The sequence below is a fragment of the Peromyscus maniculatus genome, chromosome 20 (assembly GCF_049852395.1).
Source record: "Peromyscus maniculatus bairdii isolate BWxNUB_F1_BW_parent chromosome 20, HU_Pman_BW_mat_3.1, whole genome shotgun sequence".
Taxonomy (NCBI): Eukaryota; Metazoa; Chordata; class Mammalia; order Rodentia; family Cricetidae; genus Peromyscus; species Peromyscus maniculatus.
This window is the reverse complement of record NC_134871.1, coordinates 26,428,968-26,451,970: the sequence shown is the minus strand read 5'-3', so window position 1 is coordinate 26,451,970 and position 23,003 is coordinate 26,428,968. Positions and strand designations below refer to the sequence as shown.

The following is a 23,003-nucleotide window of genomic DNA, read 5'->3' as shown; positions in this document are numbered from 1 at the left end:
CACAGGCAGTCAAGTGACCCAAACCGACCAGTAGGAATTAGTTCAAAGATCTGCACTGTAACTATTAGAAAACATTGGGGCCATTTATTTGTAAGCTGTAGTTGTTAGAAGCCAGTGTGTTGAAAGAATCTGAAAGAAAATGAAGTCGACCCAAGTTGAAAGTGAATGTGGGGAATGGAGAGAGATTATTTTGATGACACATGCCAATAAATTTCCCCCTTTGATTTAGATCTCTGTCTCTTGAAGCCAACTTGTCCTTTCAGTTTCAAAATTTCTCAGTGCTTGGCTTCTCGGCCTTTTGAAATTTGACCCTCCAGCATGTTCTCTTTCCACAGCTCTGTCGCTTGCTGTACAGCTGGAGCCCAGGGAGCCAGATGACTGCACGGCCCTCAGCCTGGCCTTCTGAAAACCGACATGCCTTCCAACATGCTTTTAGGGAACATGTCACTCCTAAAGGCTTTTGTCCCTGAGGCTTCTTTTCACTCTGCTCTGTCTACAGTGTGTCCATTTTTCTAGTCGTAGGATTTGGATCCTGGTAGTAAGCTATACTTACTAAGCTCTTCCCGTACAAGCTAAGTGCTGGCCACTCAGAGCCCACATTCACAGTTCCTACCATGCTGGACTTAGAGGTCCAGGAGAGAACTGTAGGTGGACTTTTCTCTGGACTGCCAGCTCACAAAAGATGACACAGAGACTTATTATTAATTATTAAAGCTCGGCCTATAGCTTAGGCTTGTCCCACCAGCTCTTATAACTAAAATGAATCCTTTTCTATTCATCTATGTGTTACTACATGACTCGTGGCTTTTACCTCTCCTCCTTCATGTCTGTTCCCTCTGCCTCTGCTGGCAACTTCTCCTTTCTTTTTCCCAGAGCTCTCTGTCCAGAAGTCCCTGCTGTACCTCATGCCTAGCTATTGGCCGTTTAGCTTTTTTTTTTTAAGCCAATCACAGTGACACATCTTCACACAGTGTAAAGGAATATTCCACAACAGAGGGCACTGAGTAATGGGGTTGTATCCTAGAACACAGATCCGTGGGAAGAATTCACATAGCTGCTGCTCTGAAGATTGAGCTTGTATCATGGAGAAAACCATTCTTGTGTTAGGCTGCATTCTGTCACTAGAATGAAATGCTGGAGACAACTAACTTATGCAGGTTGTTTGGGTTTCGTGTTTTCAAGGTTTGGGTCTATGTTTGGTTTGGCCTTGTTGCTTTGAACCTGTAACGAGACAACATGTTGTCAAGGGGGCAAACCATTCTCCTCATGGCCAGAGAACAAGAGTAAGGAAGATGCTGAGGCCCTATTGCCCTTCAAAGGCATACCTCATACAATCTAAAGACTCCCAGTCAGGTCCCCTCTTAGAGGTGCTATAACTTCCCGACAGCACCAGCATGGGCCCAAACCTTTGATACACGGGTCTTTAGGGAACATTCAAGGTCCTAACGCTTCAGTTCTGTTCCTAGTCACGCTTTCCCACTGTAACCTTATTTAGAACAGAAAAAAGAGACACAGGACAAAACCCACAAGGAGCAAATAGGGCAAAAGGGGTCTCTTTATCACCCTGTTCCTCGGTCCCCACCCAACAGCCCCATCCCAAGGTATCAATCAGTTTCTTATGTCCCACCCCAAAGCAAGTCTGTGCACACCCAAGAATGTGTGTGTGTCCTCCCCGGCCTTGCTTTTCTTAACATAGAGCTGGTCTTTGCACCTCTTTCTCCACTCAGGAACAGTCCCCGGAAGTTGAGTGTTACTGGCATGTGTCTGTGATTACTGGCATTTGGGAGGCAGAGACAGAGGAATCAGAAGTTAAAGGTCATTCTTGGCTACATAGTGAGCTTGAGGTCAGTCTGGGTTACAAGAAATATTATCTATATAGATACTAAAAAGAAAGGAAAGATAATATCCTGAAGAAAATATTCTTTTTAATGGTCACACAATATTAAATAGAACAGTGAGAAATCTATTGCTTTAAAAATCTCCTTTTGGCTGAGGCCTCTGCCATGGGACCTGGACCATGCCACCGGGTGCCTGAGGCCACCCCTTGTGTGCTTGTGGTCCCTTTTGGTTCCAGGTCCAAAATGGCAACCCTCAAGGACCAGCTGGTTGTGATTCTTCTTAAGGAAGAGCAGGCCCTCCAGAACAAGATTCCAGCTGTTGGGGTGGGCACTGTTGGCATGGCTTGTGCCATCAGTATCTCAATGAAGGACTTGGCAGGTGAGTTTGCCCTTGTTGATGTCAAGCAAGACAAACTGAAGGGAGAGATGAAGGATCTGCAGCACGGCAGCCTTTTCCTTAGAACGACAAAAATGGTCTCTGGCAAAGGCTGTAGTGTGACTGCGAGTTCCAGGCTAGCCATTGCCACAGCAGGAGCCTGCCAGCAAGAGGGAGGGAGCCGGCTCAATGTGGTCCAGGGAACGGTGAACATCGTCAGCTTCATTGTTCCCAACATGGTGAAGAACAGCCCAAACTGCGAGCTGCTTGTTGCTTCAAACACAGGGGCTGTCTTAGCCTCTGCGGCTTGGGAGAGAAGCGGCTTTCCTGAAAACTGAGTTCTCGGAAGTGGTTGCGATCTGGATTCAGCTCCATTCCATTACCTGGTGGGAGAAAGGAGTTCACCCACTGAGCGATCACGGACGGGTCCTCTGGCAGCGTGGGAGCTCCAGGGTGCCTGTGTGGTGTGGTATAAATGTTGCTGGCGTCTCCCTGAAGAATCTCGGCCTAGAATTAAGTAAGCACTGACGCAGACAAAGAGCAGTGGAAAAGGCTCACAAACAGGTGGCTGACAACGCCTAGGAGGTGCTCAAGTGGAGGATCCTATGTCCTGGGCCGTCGGCCTCTCGGTGGCAGACTTGGCCAAGAGCAAGGTGAAGAATCTTAGGAGAGCGTCTCCCATTTCCACCATGATTAAGGTTCTCTATGGAATAAAGGAGGACACCTTCCTCGGTGTCCCCTGTATTCTGGGACAAAATGGGATTGTGGATGTTGTGAAGGTGACTCTGACTCCTGCGGAGGAGGCCTGCTTGAAGAAGAGAGCTGTAGTTCTAAGTCGATGCTAGCATTGGACTCACAATGTAGCCCAGGCTAGTCTCAGACTTGCAGCGGTCATCCTGCTCCAGCCTCCCAAGTGTTGGGATTACCAGTGTTTGCCCTCAGGCCTGACTTTTGTCTTACTATTTCTATGAATGAGAAAAGAAAACTCAATCACAAATGGGAAATACACATGTCTAACAAACACGTTACAAGTTCAGCCTCAGCCATGTGTAGCAGTGTGCACCTGTAATCCCAGCTCTGGAGACTAAAGCAGGAGGAGAGCAAATATCCTGGGCTACCTGAGTACCAACCAACCAACCAACAACAACAACAAAAAACAGTTCAAGGCACCTGCTGATGGAGTGGCAGCTGTGTAGCTAGGTTAAACCTTCCTGACGTTCTGAGGAAGCCGTAAAAACGTAGTTCTTCTTCCTTCTTTTGGATACTTGCCTGTGCCTGCTTTCCCAGGAATCTGGGCTTTCTTGCTCTTACCTCTGAGTCGACTTCCTTTGAGACAAGTTCTCACTATGTAGCCCTACATAGGCTAACTCACTACGTAGACCAGGCTAGTCTGGAACACATAGATCCGCCTGCCTCTGCCTCCCAAGTGCTGGGATTAGACGTGACCCACACCAGCTGCCTGCCTTTGTTGTCGATTGCATACAGAATTCCCACCCCAACTCAAAAAGGCCAGGCCTTCTCTCTCTCCTCACTCTCCTTCCTCCAGACAACTGCTGAGATTGACAGTCTGCCTTGCCTGCTGCTTTCCTTTTTTAATTATAATTAAATTATCCTTGATATTATTTGTTTAGATTACATCTTTTATTCCAGAAAATTATGCCATGTTGGCAACGGGTGCAAACTAATGGATGCTTTCAGAAAGCAGTTCCTAGCAGCAAGAGACTTAAGGTTTTTAAATCTTGGTCCGGTAATGGCACTTCTAAGAGTCCATCCTATGGGCGTAACCATCAAAACAGACCAAGATTAATGCACACAGATAAGTACTGTTTTAGCTGGCGAACTTGAAAGCCTGTTTGAAAAGCTATTTGAAAGCTATTGTTTTCTAAGTAAGACATGTTGTGTTCCACCAGGAAGGCCACAGGAAAACTGTTTCAAAGTATATCGACAAGGGAAAATGTGTACATTATATTAAAAGCAGGACACAAAACTTCTTATGCAGTGAGTCCATAAATACATGAAAAAAATAGAAATAACTCGTGTTTGTTAGGGCCCACAGATCACTGCACAAAAGACCACCACTCACATATGCAAAAGCAAAAGCATTTATTCCTTGCATTAATCATTAACCAAGAATTCCTGCATGCAGGGGTCACCCACGCAACAAAATGGCAACCACCCCCAGAGAAGCTCCCAGGCTCCTTTTATAGACAACCAGGAGGGGATTAGGTCATCCTAAACATGACTGGCCAATCGAGCAGCAGCCACATTAATATGTTTCTGATTGGCTGGGACTGTAAGTGCTGAATCATGCCTGGCATGCAACATCTCCCTCACCTGCCTTATTAGAAACCGAAACTGAAACAGAAGTGGAGACTTACACAGAGACTGAAACTCAGGCCTAGTAGAGGCTGGGGCTGGGAGAAGCCCACTCTGGTGCTCCTGTGGCCTCTCAGTGTTTAAAGAGGTTACACTTGTGTCTCCTACCCTTACCCATCTGTTATTTCTCCAGTTTTATACTGCTCCTGTTCTTTGTGGTCTAAGAAGAATCCTGCACAAAATACACAAGCAGACTGTCACCTCCAGGCCGTGGGGCTAGCTTGGATGGTAAAGGGAGCAAGCGTGAGGACCTAGGTTTGGTCTCCAGTACCCGTTTAGGAGCTGGGTGTGGCCTTTTGTGCTTCTTATTCCAGCACTGGGGGTCACAGACAGGAGGACCGTTGGGGCACTGACCTGTTCAGTTCAGTTGGTGAGGTGTAGAGAGACCTCATGAGATGTAGGGGCTGGACAGATGGCCCAGTGGTTAAACAAAGGATGGATTTGGTTCCCAGGACCCACACTGAGCCACTCACAACCATCTGTAACTCCGGCTCCGGGGCCCTCTAGCCTCTGTGGATACCTGCCTAACGTGTGTTTGTGCATGTGCATGTGCATGTACACACACACACACACACACACACACACACACACGCACGCACGCACGCGCGCACACACACATGCGCGCACGCACACGCGCACACACACACACACACACACACACGCACGCACACTCACACACACACGCACACACACACACACACACACACACACACACACACACACACACACACAAACACACTGAGGGGCAGTGACTTCTTTTCTTCCTTCCCTTCCCTCACCTGACAGACTCTCTTTGAAGTAGTTTCTGGTGGCGAAAGCAAATTACAGGGAGCTCTAGAAGAGGGGGTTCTCGATCTAGGCTGTCCACTGTAAGATTTGGGGAGCTTTTAAACATGGCTGCTTGGCATCTCCCTTCCCTGGCCGCACCTCTGAGCCTCAGTGTTTAGTCAGCCTAAGGTGAGACTGGCCTTCAACCTGTTCTAAAACTCCCTCCGTGGTCCTGATCGCTCTCCTGAGCCCACCGGTTCCAGATCCCAAGCTCACTGGCCCGCATCCATCCAGCACTTCCCTGTCTTATTTCCAGGCAGGAAGTCATCCCAGCGCTGGCCAGGGACTCCAGGGACATCTTAGATCAGTCCTTTGGCATCGGCTACAGCCTTTGTTGTTTTTCAGAGGTGTTTACTTTCACATTGACAACGGTCTGCCGTGGGGGCTGCCTTTCTGTGTAGGCACCAAGATAAGTGAATCAGCAGAGAAGCCAACCCAGTTCAGACAAGCTGGGGAGACCCCCAGCCCCCCAGCATGACAATGTGACCCTAGAGTAAAACAGCCTGACTGAAGCAATTTCCTTGGTTTGGAGATGGAACACTCAACTTGTGTTCAGTGTAAGAAGTCAGGGACAGGGAAATCTCAACCGTTATCAGGCCTTATACAAATGCACGATCACGTAGCTCCATTTTTATACAGTAGCGACAATGACAGACGGTTTTTAGTACTTCGCTAAGAACCAGGGACCTATTCTTGATGGTTCATTTGGATTTTCTTTTTTATTAAAGTGTACGCGTGCGTGCGTGCGTGCGTGCGTGTGTGCGTGTGTGTACATGTGTGCTTGTGCGTGTGCGTGTGCGTGTGCGTGCGCGTGCGTGTGCGTGTGCGTGTGCGTGTGTGTGCGTGCGTGCGTGTGTGTGTGTGTGTGTGTGTGTGTGTGTGTGTGTGTGTGTGTAGAGGTCCAAGGACAACCTTTGCGAGTTAAGGTGAAGGTGCTTGCTGAATTTGCCTTGCTGGGTTCCAACGAGAGCCCGTGGAGCTGGGAGCCCTGTTTTCATCCTTGCTTATAGCTCCTTCCTCTGATATTCAACGTAACTTGAGCTGTCCTTGAAGCCAAGAGACGTAGAAAAACACTCTCAGGAGGCCACAGACGTGGTACACCCCCTCAGAATTGCTGGGTCCCTCTTTATAGTTTCGATTGTCCCTTGTGCTAGGCTGTGCGGCCACCATCCCTGCCCTGGTGTGCTTACTCCTACTGGCCGCTCTTTGTAAACGCTGCCCAGGGCTCGGGCACTAGGTCTGGAAGGGGCTTTGAAAAAGTAAAAGTAAATAAGTCACGAAAGAAGGCTGAATTTTCAGAGTATGTAAATGATCTCAATACAGCTGTTATAAAAGTTAAGTGAATGATAACAGATGTCTAGTGTCATGTGAGAGCTAGCCTATGACGGCTCAGACGCTTTCCTTGTTTACTTTTAGCTCTGGGCTCTAATCCAATCGATGAATGTCTTTCTCAAAGCAGCCTTTGGTTCCGAGGAATCAAAACACAGTGGAGCCAGCCCCGGTAATGGAAGGAAATTCGTTTTAAGAGATCAAACAACCCAACTAGAGAAGACAGCTTGTCTGACTCCTGCTTGCTCTCCTAATCTCTTGCCCTTGCTTCACTTCGGTTCCATTTTCCTCTTACAGCCTATTCTTTATCTCTGCAAAGTGCTTGTTTGTTTATGAGACAAGGTCTCACATAGCCCAGGCTGGTCTTAAAACTCTCTATGTAGCCAAGGGTGGCCTTGACCTTCTGATCCTCCTGCCTCTGCCTCCTTGGTGATGCCTGGTTTATGTAGTGCTGGGACCTGAGCTCAAGGCTTCAACCCAAGGCTCCATTCATGCTAACTAGGCAAGTGTTTTATCAACTGATCTCTCCTTAGATTCTGAGAGTCCCTCTTCGGAGTAGGTCAACTCTGCACGCTGCACGTGGTCTTCATCATGACCTCGGATCCTCAGTGTCGGCAATGTCCAGTTCAGCTCTTGTGTCTAACAATAGGATCGCCTCAGCTCGAGCTAAGTGTCTGTCCCTGGTTAGATTGGCTAGTCAGGAAGCTGAGAAGGGCAAGGCCCTACTACACAAGGGACAATCTCAGCTTGCAGACCAGCAGGCCCTAAGCAACGCTTGGCAGGGATGAAATGACTGACATTTTGACCAGTGTAATTTCTAAATTTCAGAGCTGATAGTTCATGATAGATATTTTGTCTTTCACTTCTATGTCAATCTTCATTCATCAATTAAAGTCTTGCTAACAGCAAACAAATTGTTTGTGGTTCTGCTGTCTGGAGTTAGAGGATTCGTCTAGTCAGTAGCCTCTCTTGGTTTTCATTCACAATAACACAAGTAAAAGGCAATTTCCCCCTTCGATTCCTTTCTGTCAGGACTCTGTTACTCATTTCTCTTGGTAAAACTGTACTTCTTATGTAAGCAAAGCATAATAAAGATTTAATTAATTAATGTTATGTATGGGAGTGTATGCCTGTATGTGTACCGTGTGTGAACCAGGTGCCTGAAGAGGTCAGAAGAGGGTGTCAGGTGGAACTGGAATTATGGGCAGTTGTGAGCCACCAAGTGGGTGCTGGGAACCAAACCTGAGTCTTCTGCAAGAGCAGCAAGTGCTTTTCACCCCTGAGTCATTTCCTCAGCCCCCTCATTTTATTTTTAATTATGTGTGTGTATGTATGTGGATATGTGCATATTAGTGTAAGCGCCTTCAGAGGCCAGAGACATCGGTGCCTTTGGCAGAAGTTACAGACAGTTGTGAACCACTGGACATGGGTGCTGGGGACTAAATTTGGGTCCTCGGCAAGAGCAGTACACTCTTAACTACTGAGCACTCCCTCAATCCCCAAAACCCAGACCATGGTGGCTCTGGGGAGGAACTCAGAGCGTTGGCATACTAGTTAAACCCTGTACCACTAAGCTATATCTCTAGCTCCAAAAGCAAGGAATTGTTTCATTCTTTCTTGTAAAATATTTTGAAAACATTAATGTCAATGCTGGTGACTAAGGTATGGTGTCCTGAGTGTAATTTGAGGTCCTTATATGGTTGTGGTGGCTTTGTCATATTAAGGTCATCCATGGTTTCTAAAGGCATTGTGTGTGAGACTCTGCTAGCTACCTACTCAGCAGCCATCTGTGGGTAAAGCCACTACCACACACACTGGAACAAGAAGGTAAGTTACATGCTTCCTAGTCTTCCCCAGTCTGTTATGAACACATGACTCAGTCTTGGCCAATGGGAACTGAGAAAAAAATCAGTGCAAAGACTTCTGGATTTTTTTCAGAGAGAGAGAGAGAGAGAGAGAGAGAGAGAGAGAGAGAGAGAGAGAGAGAGAGAAGTATGAATATTAAAGGATACAGTGCTTGGCATTTTGATGGCCATTTTGGATAGTGAAAGTGAAAATCAAGTAAATCAAGACAATAGCGGATTCATTGCTCTAGAATCCTGATATGGTTCTATCATTTATTTAATCATCCACAGTCATCTTCTGGGTTTCTTGTTTTGAAGGAAATCCACCCAAACTAATCTCTGTTGCTTAAGTCACTTTTATTTGCGTATATTAAATTATTTTACTTGCAACCAAAAGCACATAGACACAGATTATGTAATTTGATCCTATGAATCAAAAATACAATGAACAGTTGGATTGGAGGTTTGCCCTCAGACTTCACCCAGATCCTCTCTCATCCTGTTGCCTGGGTTCCTTCTCTTCTCACTTCCTGTCCTGGCTAACCAAGTCTACAGCCTCTCACCAGCCCCTGAGAATCCACATTCCTGTCTTCCTCTCTGCCCCTCCCTCTGCTGGGCTTCATCACCTGAAATGTTGATGCACAAGGAAAATGGCCTTTGCAGTTAGAGAGGTCACAGCTTCAGGCCTCCCAGACTTCCTGGGTCTTCAACATCATCTCCTTTCCATTTGTTTGTTATTATTCTCCTCCAACCTCTTTCCCAGCCTCGCTCCTTCCCTTCCTCAGAATATCCTCTGGGTGGGACACTATCTAACTTTCTGCTCTTCTACTCTGTTTTCCCTTTCCCCAGTGTGAGAAGGGCTCCATTTTTCTCACGGTGAGTCTCTGGTCTTTCTGCTTCTCTGGCAATCAGTCCCACTACAGAGCATCTCGTCAACTATCCTCTCATCCATCTCAATAGAAACATTTCCTCATCTTCTGCCCTCTCTGCATACAAAACCTAACACACCACAGACCTAAATACAAAACACAAAGGCACAGCCCTTTTAGGAAAAGATCAGAGAGCCTTTGAGTTAGGCAATGATTCTGTGATAGAATGTGAAAGAAAGCCAGGCGGTGGTGGCGCACACCTTTAATCCCAGCACTCGGGAGGCACAGCCAGGCGGATCTCTGTGAGTTCGAGGCCAGCCAGTTTTACAGAGCGAGCTCCAGGAGAGGAACCAAAACTACACAGAGAAACCCTTTCTCAAAAAAAACCAAACAAAGCCGGGCGGTGGTGGCGCACGCCTTTAATCCCAGCACTCGGGAGGCAGAGGCAGGTGGATCTCTGTGAGTTCGAGGCCAGCCTGGGCTACCAAGTGAGTTCCAGGAAAGGCGCAAAGCTACACAGAGAAACCCTGTCTCGAAAAACCAAAAAAAAAAAAAAAAAAAAAAAAAAAAAAAAAAAACCAAACAAAAATGTGAAAGCATAAAGGGATTAATTGGACTTCATCAAAATGTTAAACTTACTAAAAAGACACTAGAGCAAATGAAAAGGCAAAGGCAAGCCACAGACGAGGAAAATGTTGAAAAACACCTATCTGATAAAAAAAAAAAAAAAAAAAAAAACAACTGATAACCCCAGACCCAGGGTACTACCTTCTCGAGGGGGTGCCCCAAGAACCCAGACTCCGATCCATTTGATGCAACAGCAAGATGTGTTTATTGATGCGGCTGTACAGTCGGGCAAACTCTGCTCCAAAGAAGAGCAAGAGTCGCCTCTTACTGCAGCCCCATGGGGGCTTTTAAAGGAAAAACCCACAAAAACCACAAGATTACAATTCCCATACAATTTCGTTTCACAAGATCATGGTCTGATCACAGAGCGGGTATAGTCACGTCCGCATGCACATTCTTCCTGAAACCTCAAGGGGGGGTATCAGGGCGGGAGTGGAGTTTACACAAAGGTCACAGTGGTCCTTCCTGGAACACTTGCAACTATCCCAGTCACAGTTGAGCACATCTCTTAACAGAAATCTTTTTACATCGTTACATTGTTACAAGGGTGGTTGAATAATGATTGAGTCAGCTTGCCCTTGGAACTAGATTTTTAGTTTCTCATTTCCTGGGACTTGGGAGTGTAAGCCTGAAGGGTTAGGGTCTTTCACAACAAAAGATAATTCAGAGTATGTAAAGACTCTCACATTCTGGGGCTGGAGACTCTCAGGGTTAGAGCACTGGCCGCTCTTTCAGAAGACCCGGCTTGGGTTCCCAGCACCCACATCATGGCTCACAACCATCCATAGCTCCAGTTCCACAGTATCTGATGGCCTCTTCTGGCCACCACCTTGCATGTGGTGCACAGACATGAAGGCAAAGCACTCACAAACAAAAAATAAAAATAAAAACAATTTTTAAAAAAGACTCTCACAATCCACTAATAAGAAAACAACCCTGTCTTTAAAACAAGCTAAAGATTTGAACAGACTTCTGCAAAGAGAAGGCACAAAGGGCAAACACACAGACGAAGAACTCCTCAGAGCACTTTGCAGGATGCACACGCAGTGGGACATGTAATAAAAGCTATAAGGATACACCACTGAGCAGGGGCTGCTCCACTTATAGGTCTCATGTTCCAGTAAAGGTGTAAGCCAATGGAGTCTGACTTTCTTGTCTGGACTGCCAACCTCCAAATAATGACATGGAGACTTTTTATTAATTATAAACGTTTGGCATTTGCTTAGGCTTGTTAACAACTAGCTCTTATAACTTAACCTGTTTCTATTTATCTCTGTTTTGCCACGTGGCTTCCATTCTGTATGTCCAACTCTCTCCATGTCTCTCTGGTGTCTCTTGCACACCTAGATTCATCCAGAGTTCCTCTCTCTCCTGGGAAGTTCTGCCTATTTTCTCCTGCCTAGCTATTGATTGTTTAGCTTTTTATTTTATTAAACTAATCACAGTGACACATCTTCACACAGTGTAAACAAATATCCTACAACAAGCCAAAATTAACATTCTCAACCTGCCAGACCTCAAAGCTAAGCCAGATCCACCTTGAGCACCCTCAGAACAGCCATGTGAGTCTATGGTTTGTTAAAGCTGACACAAAGCCCATTTTACAATGAGGTACAGAAGAGCTCATGTGATTTACTGGACGTCTGTACATAGAAAACAGCAGCACAGTACAGTGTAGAATATTAATTATGATCTCACAGCTGAGGCTCCTAGATTGTGAAGGACTCTCATACTACATTTGCTAGCCCAAAAGATCCAAATTAAAGACTCAGAGTTCAATTTCTACTAAGTGTCAAATTACTTATCATGTAAAGTCAAAAGCTAAACTTTTAAAAATGACAATATTACGTTCTGAGGAAAATACAAAGCAAAAGGAATCTAATATATTATTGAGATTGAGGGTAGCTCTCTCTCTCTCTATATATATATATATATACATATATATATGTATATATATATATATATGTGTGTGTGTGTGTGTGTGTGTGTGTGTGTGTGTGTGTGTGTGTGTTAGTGTTACTACTTGGAAAAAGGTTGACAGTTGTTGGTTGTTTTTTTTTTTTATGAAGTTCAATATATGTCCAGCCCCACTCCCTAGGAGTCACTAATAGAAATGAAAATGTATGCCCATATAGAGATCTGAATACAAATTAAAATTGTTCCAAACTGGAAGCAACCCAAATATCCATCGAATTGTGATGCAGCCATACAATGAAATACTGCTAACCAACCAAACAGAATGAACTACATGCAACAACAATGTGGGTGAATCTCAAAAACATTATGTTAAATGAAATATGCCAAACACAAGAGACTCTGGCTTGGTTATCAAGCAAAAAGATTCCTGCTTGAATGACATTTGCATGACATTCTGAAAAAGTCAAAGCTACAGGAACAGAAATCAGTAGTTATAAGGACTAAGGTGGGAAAAAGGGGACTTTGGTGGATGATGAAAATGCCATACAGCTTGTTGTGGTTCTGGATCCCTGTTCATCAAGACTTGTGAAACTAGAAAGGTAATATAAAAACTTCTAAAACAAAACCTGTTATCCAACATGCACCTTACTCTGTCTATTCACTTTCTGGATGGTGAGTCTCTAAGGGAGGGGCAGCTTCTGTCTGGATTTCACTCCACTAGTATTCCTTGTTTGCCATGTGCCAAAGATGCATTCGGTTCAGAATTCAAGATGAACAGGACAGTTTTCTCTGCACTCAATGTATAGTCCGAGAGTTAATTGGAGCCTAATCCCATTTCTCTCTAGACTCTTCGTGGAGGAGGCCTCTACATTTGATGCTGACCTGTCTTCTGTTTGTCCTCAGCTTTCTGAATGCAAATGTCCCTTCTGTAACTTTCTGGTGGGCTGTCGAAGACCTCCCGGTAGCCAGGTTCAATGGCAGCTAACCAGTCCTTACCCCTTTCATTCTCTTCCTGGTATCTGAACTGCTCATTCCACCCCTCAGCCTTTTCACCTTTGCTCTGGCCGATGTTCGCTCTCTCACAGGCTGCTCTTGGTTACCACCAGCTTCCGGTATCCAGTAGGGTCCTAGTTCTTAGCCTTTTCAATCACATTTTTCCCCTAGGAGGTAAGGAGCCGAGAACCTACCCTCTTTTTCTACTGATCGGTATGCATTTTTCTTGGTCTTCTTTGAGACAGTCTCTTCCTTGTAGAACAGGATGCCCTTGAACTGACTGTGTACCCAAGGCTGGCCTTGAATTGGTAGTCCTCCTGCCTAAATGGCCCCTGAGCCACCATGTCCATCTGGAACTCCATGCTTTTAAGGGAACTTCTTAGAAGTCTCACAAATACTTATTTGCATTTGAATTTAGCCACAAAACCACAAGTATACTGGGATACTGATGGGTTCACAACACATCCCCACAGTTGGGCGTGTTTGCACATGCCCAACAGACCTGGACACTTCCGCCTAGCCAGTTCCAGGTCAAAATAGCCATTTCCGGGTCAAGGCGTCTCGCGTGCCAGGATCCATAACTTTGCATGGTTGTGTAAGAGCGTGCAACGCAGCCATGTGATCTGCGCAGGCGTGGAGTAGTTACATCGTTGACCTGTGTACGTGTGCGCCACCCAGCCTTTATAAGCTAGTGCCATATTCCCGGCTTCCTCCTCCTCCTCCTCCTTCTACTCTTCTTCTTCTTCTCCTCCTTCTTCTTCTTCTCTACACGTGTCTTTCCCACAGGCCTGGGCACTCTCTGTCCCTTTCATCTTAATAAAACTCCTGTTAGCAGATTTTGTCATGTTTCGTGACATTTCCTCACAGGGTAAGAGCACCACAAAATAACTAACAGATACTTAGACACTTATTTCAAATAATGCAGAGGTTTGACTGTCTCCAAAATTCATAGGTTGGAAATGTAATCCCCGGTGCAGTAGTACGCACAGAGAGCTGAGACGCGGGGGAAGTGGACTCGGCCTTCACAAATGAGCTACTGTGTCTCTATGGCGGTGGGGGTGGGGTAGCTTTGCTGTCATGGGTTTTGACACAAGGATGATTCAGAACCCTCTCATGCACTCCTGCCATTCTGCCTTCCACCAGGGAGTGATGCAGGCAGAAACCCCTCACCAGATGTCAGCCTCTTAACCTGGCACTTCACAGGTGCCAGAGCTGCAAGAAATGAGTTGATTTTCTAAGTAACCCAGACCCAGGTGTTTCAGCAGCATGAAATAGACCAAGACAGGTAGAAATGTGAAACTGGAAGTTCTTGTGGATGGTATATTTGCCAGACCACAGTTCTGTCGACCTTATGGTAAAGACTGAGAACACCAAATCCAGGTGGATGAGCTGAGCATTTATATGGCCTTAAAGTATTTCCCCTGGGACTGCTTATGGCAACAAGGAGGAAAACAGAAACTCCACAGTGGAGAAAGAAGACAGCTTCCTGACTGGATAATCAAGATTAACATAACCAACGAGGAGCAGGTGGTCACATCATGTGGCCTCCAGATGTGGCCTTCAGAGGGACACCACATTGCTGATGTGGTTGGTATTCCATCTGGACATGCACGATCTGAATCAGATCACAAGGAAACATCAGATAAACCAAGACTATAAAGTAACTGACCTGTGCTTTTCAAAATGTCAGGGTCATCAAAGATTGTGAAAAAGCCAGTGGATTGTGCGAGATTGCAGCAGACGGGGTGGGGAGGAACACACGACACATAATCACATACAAATGGAGACCCTGGACAGAATCCTGCACTAACGGAAAACAAGCTGCTGTGGAGGACATGACTGAGACGTGGGACCTGGTGTGCACATTCCAGATCTGCTTCCCTCCTCCATTCATAGCCACTGCCTTCGTTTCGTCTCTCGGCATTTTTCCTCCTTTCAGCAGCCTTCTAGAACTTTCCAATGGTACTGCTAAGTTCACTGTCTTACCCTTCCAATCTGTTCACGTTGTCATCAGAAATCAATGACTTTTTAACGTACAGAGCTGACCATGATTTACTCCTAACTAGAACACACCTATGTCTTGCTATTGCCATCCCTCCTCTGGCTTAGCACACCCTTCTCCACGGACATTCAGATCTCCTTGCTGGCCATCTCCTCCCCTCAGCTCCCAAGTGGGTCCTGTCGTTTGGTTCTCGCACCCTTGGTAGTCACAACATCATCCCCAGCACAGGACAGCAAAGACGGCATTGGGACGGGATACGCCAGCAGGAAAAGCAGCTATTTTTAATCTTTGACCAAGTTTGAAACATAAATCGGGGTCTCCTGTGAAATGACTCCATTGCATTTTTTAAAAATTATCTTTATGAAAGTAAGTAAGTGCCTAACGCCGGTGCTGACCGAAAGGGAAAAGCAAATGAAGATGGGTTTGTTGGCGGACTTCCACCTTAGCATTTCCTGTGAGGCTATGAGATGCAGCCAGCTAAGGCCCTCATCATCTGAGTCAGAATTATTCTATCAACAGCCATCTTCCCCCAACACAGCTGGTGCTGAGAGCCATATGTCACGAGACTCTCCATCCCCAAAGTCTAGAACACTTGCTGAACGGAAAATAAATCACTGCTGTTGGATCAAGTGACCCATGGGTTGGTTCCCAGGAGAACTTTCTTTTATATTTTAGTTATGTGGTGAAAACTCGTGGCTTTCCTTACCCATGTGGCTTTTCTCCTATTTCCCATCTGCTTACTTTCCATAATTTTGCCAAAATGTGATCCCATCATCCTTTGCAATAAACAAGGGCTGTTTCCTTGCTTACTCTTAGAAACAAGAAAGGAATTGCCTTCAGTCGTGAATTGACAGAATTTACTTATTCTGAACTTATCGAACAATAATAGCAACAAATGAGTACTTGCCTAGAATTCATGATTAATTACTACATATTAATATCTATCTCACGCATCCATATCTATCCTCAAAGCCACATTTTAATGCATCTTCTTTAACTTTAACAGTCCTTTTCTTGAGTGTCAAGGCTGTATTAGTGGAATGAACACAGAGCTAAGACTGGGAGCTTTATTGGAAGTGAGATTATGAATTGTCAGAGTGAGATTATTTGTTTTGCTCTGTGGTACTTTGAATGAGACGTTCCCCCATAGTCTCAGGCATATGAATATTTCATCCCCAGTGGGTGGCACTATTTGGGGAGGACGTGTGGCCTAGGAGAAAGTATGCCACTGGGGGCAGGCTTGGAAGGTTCAATGACTCTCTCCATTTCGAGCTTGGCTCTTTGCCTTGGGCTTTGGTTCAAGATGTGAGCTCTCAGCGTGCTGCTCCAGCTGCCACGCCTGCCACAGGCCCACTGCTTCCCCCTGATGGACTCCCGCCCATCTGGAACTGCAAGCCCAAATGAGCCCCTCCTTGGCCATGGTGTTTTATTACAGCAATAGAGAAGTAACCAAGATACACTCCATATATTCCATAGCGGCAAGAGGCATTCTAATTTGTGATGAAATAACCGTGTTCCTTTCCACACAGGAGAGATTGTCTCCTTTATAATTCTGTGTTTCAGAGAGGATGCTGACATGCCATTCCAGATCTATTTTGCATCCTTTAAATGCCTCTCTCTCACTCTACTTTGCTCTGTGAGTTAGAAGTCCATTATCTTATGTTCTTAGAATATGTGAAGTAATACATTACTTATGAAAGCAGCAATTGCTAAGCTACAGATCCATTTAAAGTAATCATACTTAAACTCAAAATCATCAAGGATTTATGATTGGATTCTAGGAAACTGATGAAAAAAATATCTGAGTTACCCTCTTGCTTTTCTCGAGAATATCACTGCTTCATCAACGTCTGTGTAAGTTTCCAGAGTATTAACTAAAGTTCTTATGTAGTTGACAGTTTCAAACACCATAAATTAACTCTCTAAATGTGGTAAATAACAGCCAATCTACTTACCTCTAAGGCTTGTGGGAAGTCTATAAAAATCATTTATAGGAAAAAGTAAGAGATTCTAATGTTAGATGCTATTAATAAGTACAACTAGTTCCTAAACTGCAATATGATCACAGAAATGTAAATTATGGAAACTATCTAATATTACCTTCTGACTACAAGGAGACATACAGTCTGCTGACATCATGAAGAATAATTCTCAATTTCCTGGTCCCATTCTTTGTCAAAGTAAAATGAGCTGTGCTTAATAACCTGCACTGAGGTAGACCTATTGTGTGTGAGTTGGGATTCTCTAAAGGAAAAAAGTAATAGGATATATATGTAGATTTGCATATGCATCTACCTATCCATCCATCCATCCATCTATCTGTCATCTATCCATCCATCTATCCATATATCTATCTATCTATCTATCTATTCTGGCTTTGTTGTGGAATATTAGTTTAAGATGTGTTATATTTGTTTATGCTGTGGAATATTTGTTTAATGATGCAAAGATGTATTGCATTCTTTTATGTTGCATTTGTTTGACTCTGTAAAGCTGTGTTATTTTGCCTGTCTAAAATGCCTGATGGTTTAATAAAGAGCTGAATGGCCAATGGCTAGGCAGGAGAGAGAAGTAGGTGGGGCTGCCAGGCAGAGAGAATAAATAGGAGGAGAATCTAGGTTCAAAAGAGAAGAGGAGGAAGGAGCGAGAGAAGGAGGAGAGGAGGATGGCAGGGGCAGCCACCCAGCCACATAGTCACACAGCCACACAGCCACACAGCCACACAGCCACACAGCCACACAGCCACATAGCCAACCATGAAGTAAGGAAAGAAAGACATATAGAATAAAGAAAGGTAAAAGTCCAGAAGCAAAACATAGTTAAAGAGAAACAGGATAATTTAAGTTAGAAAAGCAGGCTAGAAACAAGCCAAGCTAAGGCTGGGCATTCATAAGTAAGAATAAGAATAAGTCTCCATGTATTTATTTGGGAGCTGGGTCGTGGGCCCCCAAAGAGTTAAAACAACAACAACAACAACAACAACAAAACACCTACATGGCTTGTTATGCTAAACACCATAGCTGAAGCAGCCTGGAGAGGAAAGAGTTGATTTCATCTTACAGGTTACAGTCCACCATTGAGGGAAGCTAAGGCAGGAACTCAAGGCAAGAGCTTGAACCAGAAACCCTGGAGGAATGCTGCTTAGTGGCTTACTCTAGGCTCATGTTTAGCTCCCTTTCTAATACAGCCCAGACCCACCTGCCTAGGGATAGCATCACCCACAGTAGCTGGTCCCTCCTACAGCAGTTTTAGCAAATGTCTCAAAAACATGTGCACAAGGCCAATCTGATCAAACTAGCTCCTCAGCTGAGGTTCTCTCTTCCCAGGTGACTCTAGGCAGATGTCAAGCTGACAGCTGGAGTTACCTGTGGGCGTGTGTGTGTGTGTGTGTGTGTGTGTGTGTGTGTGTGTGTATGTTTTACATGTAAAACACAAACACACATTGTTTGATTGGGCTACACAGTGACTAGTTCAACAATGACTGGCTATAAACTGAAGAACAGAGAAACCAGGAGCTACTCCAACTAAGAAGCTAGAAGCCTCAGAACAAGAGGAAGCAATGACATGGTTCCAGTCTGAGGTTGAAGGCTTGGCAGCTTCCTAGAGAGCCAGAGGTGTGGGTCTAGATTTAAGGATCAAAGAAGCTTTAATATGATGTCTATGATGGTGGGGAAATCAAGTTTTTACTCTCCGCAGGCTCCCTTCCAGCTGTCTCTCCACTTGGGGTCCCAGCCTATTGAGTAATTCCATCTACATTCAGGTTGCTTGTTTCTCCCTCAGTTCACTCACCGCATGCCTGTTGTCTCTGGAAACACCCTCACAGATACATTTGGAGGTATGCTTGACTAACTTGCCAGGCGCCTCTCATGCCAACCATTAACTACCACAGGCCCAGCCTCTGTCAATTCGATTCCCAAACACATCTTGAACCACGCTTTGTCTCCAAATAAATAGCATTAGAAAGTTGTAACTTTGCCTAATGTGGTAAAACTGGCCTGCACACTACTGAATATGCATCCTTCCTCTAAGAGGTGAAGTTTTCTAAGTAGTTCTTTCTCTGGCCTCATAACTTAAAATACTGTGAAACAAAGCTCCCAGCACCTGATACCAACACAGCAATCAATGCCGAGACAAAGGCCTAGGATGAAAACAAAGACATCTCTTGAATATGCTCTATATAGACACAAACCCATATTTCCCTAAAACGGAACATATAACAATCAGTTCTCAGTAACTGGCCACATGGTTGTAGCTAGTATTTATAACTATATTCCTCTATTACCCATTCTGTATTTCCTCTGTCTTCAGCAAATACCTCAGCAAGCTTTGGTCCTTTTTCTGGAGGGACCAGCCATCTTCAGTCCTAAAGGGTCTGGGCCATTTGTCACCGCACCTGGGTATGATTGAGTGTTGAAGTTTCCCATTGACTTTAACAATGGCTTGGCGACACTAATAGATGACCTAAGGGGCCTCCTGTGCTCCAGACTGCTGTGGCCTATACGCTGGGTCCTGGAGACCTAACGGAGAGTGATGGGCGGACCAAGGGAAATAGACATAAGTAACAGAATGTTGGGGTGGGGGGGAGGCTGTGAGCTCAGAGGGAGAGCTCACCTCGGTGAGTTTATTATGCACAGTGCAAATGAGGAGGTGTGCTAGCTAACAGCAGTGTAAGGAAGACCTCCGAGTCTCAGGGGTGTGTGTGATCATGTAGTCCTGTGGGAGGGGAGCTGTGCTCAGTACTCTGCAGGCACTGTTTTTAGCTAAATGTCAACTTCCTTACTCAGGGGAAGCCTTGCCGTTCCCATGAGTCTGAGGCACTGGTGCCCTTAGCATGACTGTGCTTGAGCCGTGAAAGCTCATTTACACAGGGGTACATGTGCTCCCCACGCCAGACCCCCTCTGCCCTGGCTCCAGTGTGGAGTGTTCTACCTGCATACTTCTTTCCCAAATGTCTTTATCACCAACCTGCCTTTTTTCTTTTTTTCTGAGACAGGGTTTCTCTGTGTAGTTTGATGCCTGTCCTGGATCTCGCTCTGTAGACCAGGCTGGCCTTGAACTCACAGAGATTCGACTGGCTCTGCCTTCCAAGTGCTGGGATTAAAGGCGTGTGCCACCACCGCCTGTCTTTATCACCAACTTTTCAATCATGTTCCTCCTCCCAAGTCCCCGACCCTCTCACTAAACCATTTTCTACAGCCAGGGCTTGGTGTACCATCACACATCTGGCCATTTTTCTCTCCAAGGACAATTTATGACTATGTAATGTGTAGAACCATCTATAATCCACAGCCTATCCAGAATCTTCTCTTCCATTCCCAACTGATAATAGATGCACACTGGGGGCCAAAGGCATTGTAGCAGGGGCAGGAGCCACAGGAATTAGGACCATTTCTTCATTAACTCACTTGCACCTTCAGGACCTGCTCGGGCCAATTATGCAAATGCCTCTTCTGTTGGATGATAGACACTCTGTGCACACCCAACTTTGTAGCTTGGTGGGTGAGATCACAGCCAATTCTGGTCCAAAGTCAAGCATTCAGTTTCCAGCAGGGCTCAACAGCAGGTCAAGATCTGTCTCTCAAAGGGAGAAGAGTTTTCTGCAATGACAGCAGGGTATTGCTCAAAAATCCCAAGGGCCTTTCCTGTGACTCACCTAGGAGAGCCTGCCAAAGACTCCAAACAGCATTTCTGTCACAGACATCTCAAGTGTTAATTGGGTCTGCTGTATCAAGAGGCCCAAGGGACAAAGAAGCCTTCGTAGAGCCTGGATCTGTTGTAGTCTGGGCCCACTCAAGCCCAGCAGCTTTTCCAGTCACTCAGCTAGGGGTTTGGACAACACACAAGAGCAGAATGTGCTTCCTCAAAATCCAAACAGGTACATGCTGTTTTCTTAGTTGTAGGAGGGGCCAGGTACAACTTGTCCTTCACTTTACAAGGGATATCTTGCCATACCCTATACCATTACACTCCCAGAAATTCTGCTAAGGTGAGTCCCTTGAGTTTTATTTGAAGTTTTTCCCCATCATCTGACAGACAAATGCTTTACCAACAATTCTGGGATAGATGTTCCCTCTCATCCACTTGATGCAATCATCATAATGTTACAGTGTGACAGACCAGCATAATGTTTTATGGAATAAATAAATGGTCAAGGTCCTGTGAAATTATGTGATTTACCTCTGAGGTAGAATAAAAGAGGACTACTGCTGATCTTTCTGTTTCTGGTGAGCCATATGGGCAGGTGTGGAGAGGAAAAGCAGTTGCTAGATTACCAACTCAAGCAAGGAAACCACATCTGGTACGGTGATGCAACTGAAGTCACCGCCTGACTAAGCTAATGCTAAGCCATCTGGCTTTGGCAAAGGCCACACAGAGTTAGATGGTGGGAACTGCCACTCTGGTATCTTTCAGGTCTCCATCCTGGCACTGATGTCTGTGATCTCTCTAGGGATGCAATCTTTTGTTTTAATTCTCTCAGAGGCAGCTCTGATGTTTTTCCTCAATAGCCTCCACTCCACAGGCCGGAGAGAAGTGTTGTAAGGCCCTGCCAACTGCTAAGTATATTTACCTCAGTTGTGCATCCTGGAACTGAGGAAAGAACCACAGAACAGGTTCTGGACCCAGCGGATCCACTGTGGGATGGACCTTGGCTAAAACCCCAACAATCATCTGACTTCCATCAGGCCCCACTTCAACTGGAGGGCCACGGTGCTGTGTATGAGCCACCCAGGTCAACATCTGTTCAGAGTGAGCGTCCAGCCATGGTGCTGTGTGTGAGCTTTCCAGGTCAACACCATTCAGAACCAGTGCCTAGATAATGGTGCTCCATGTGAGCTACCCCAGGTCAACATCTGTTCAGAGTGAGCATTCAGCCATGGTGCTGTGTGTGTGAGCTACCCAGGTCAACATCTGTTCAGAGTGAGCGTCCAGCCATGGTGCTGTGTGTGAGCTACCCAGGTCAACACTGTTCATAGCCAGTGTCCAGCCATGGTGCTGTGTATGAGCTCCCCAGTCAACATCTGTTCAGAACCAGTGTCCAGCAGGCTAGGAAAGGTTGGCTCTTCCTTCCTTTTCCCCAGCGTGCCCACAGCTTGATGAAAGCCTGTAGGTCCTTAGGGAAGATTGGGAGAAAGTTTAACTGTATAACTTTTTGGTGGTGTACCAGGGTCCCTCTTTAAGGCAACCTGGCCCCCCTTTCACTCAAGGGGCTATGGGTCTGTAAACTGGTTCAAGACTGGAGGTTGGTTGAAGGTCATGATTCTGTTTCTATAATTCCAGACAGACCTCTGTTCTCTAGAAAGAAACCACGTTTTCTGATTATTCAGACCAAGACATAATTCAGTAGGCTTCCTTCCTATTTCCCCTCTGGGAGCTCCACGATTAACCAGCCAAGGCCATGGGTCTGCTTGAATAAGACCATTCTGACCAATGCTGTGTCCCCACTGTCCGTCACGATATTACTCATCTTGTCTTTGCACACCTGCCATACTTTCAGTTACGCAAACTCAGAGTTTATCTTTGAGGGGTAACTTAAACTTAGCTACACCAATTTCACTTCAACTTTGGGCCCCTCAGAGAAGGTTTATTACTCAGTAGCAGGTTCTAGTCACACCATTAAACTGTCTTTGACATCAGAATAGAGAGAGATTTTAAACTTAGTTTGATTCTGGAACCTCAGGTGTGTTGACTCTGCTCTTCAATCAAGTAATACGTGGCTTGAGCACGGCTTGTCTCCTCCGGTACTTGAAGTCTGATTGCCACTGTGACGTGATGAGAGGCAGGACCTAGGTAGGCTGTGGGGTGGAGCCCTTGAGAATAGATCGCTGCTTCCCTCGTGGGAGTGGATGAGGCCCTGCAGCGTCTCAGCCCTCCTTTTGTCTTGCGCTGTATGTCTGCTCTGCTGGTTTTCACCAGGAGGGCCTCTTGAGGAGCCCAGGAGATGCTAATGCCATGCTACTGGACTTCCTGAACTGTGAGGCCAAGTAAACCTTTCCTTCGTCAGCT

The 23,003-nt window shown here is 45.6% G+C and overlaps 1 pseudogene; it reads left to right on the top strand.

Annotated features, from left to right (window-relative positions):
* Nucleotides 1-2,081: 2,081 nt before the first annotated feature.
* Nucleotides 2,082-3,059, top strand: LOC102915580 (L-lactate dehydrogenase A chain pseudogene; annotated as a pseudogene).
* Nucleotides 3,060-23,003: the final 19,944 nt, after the last annotated feature.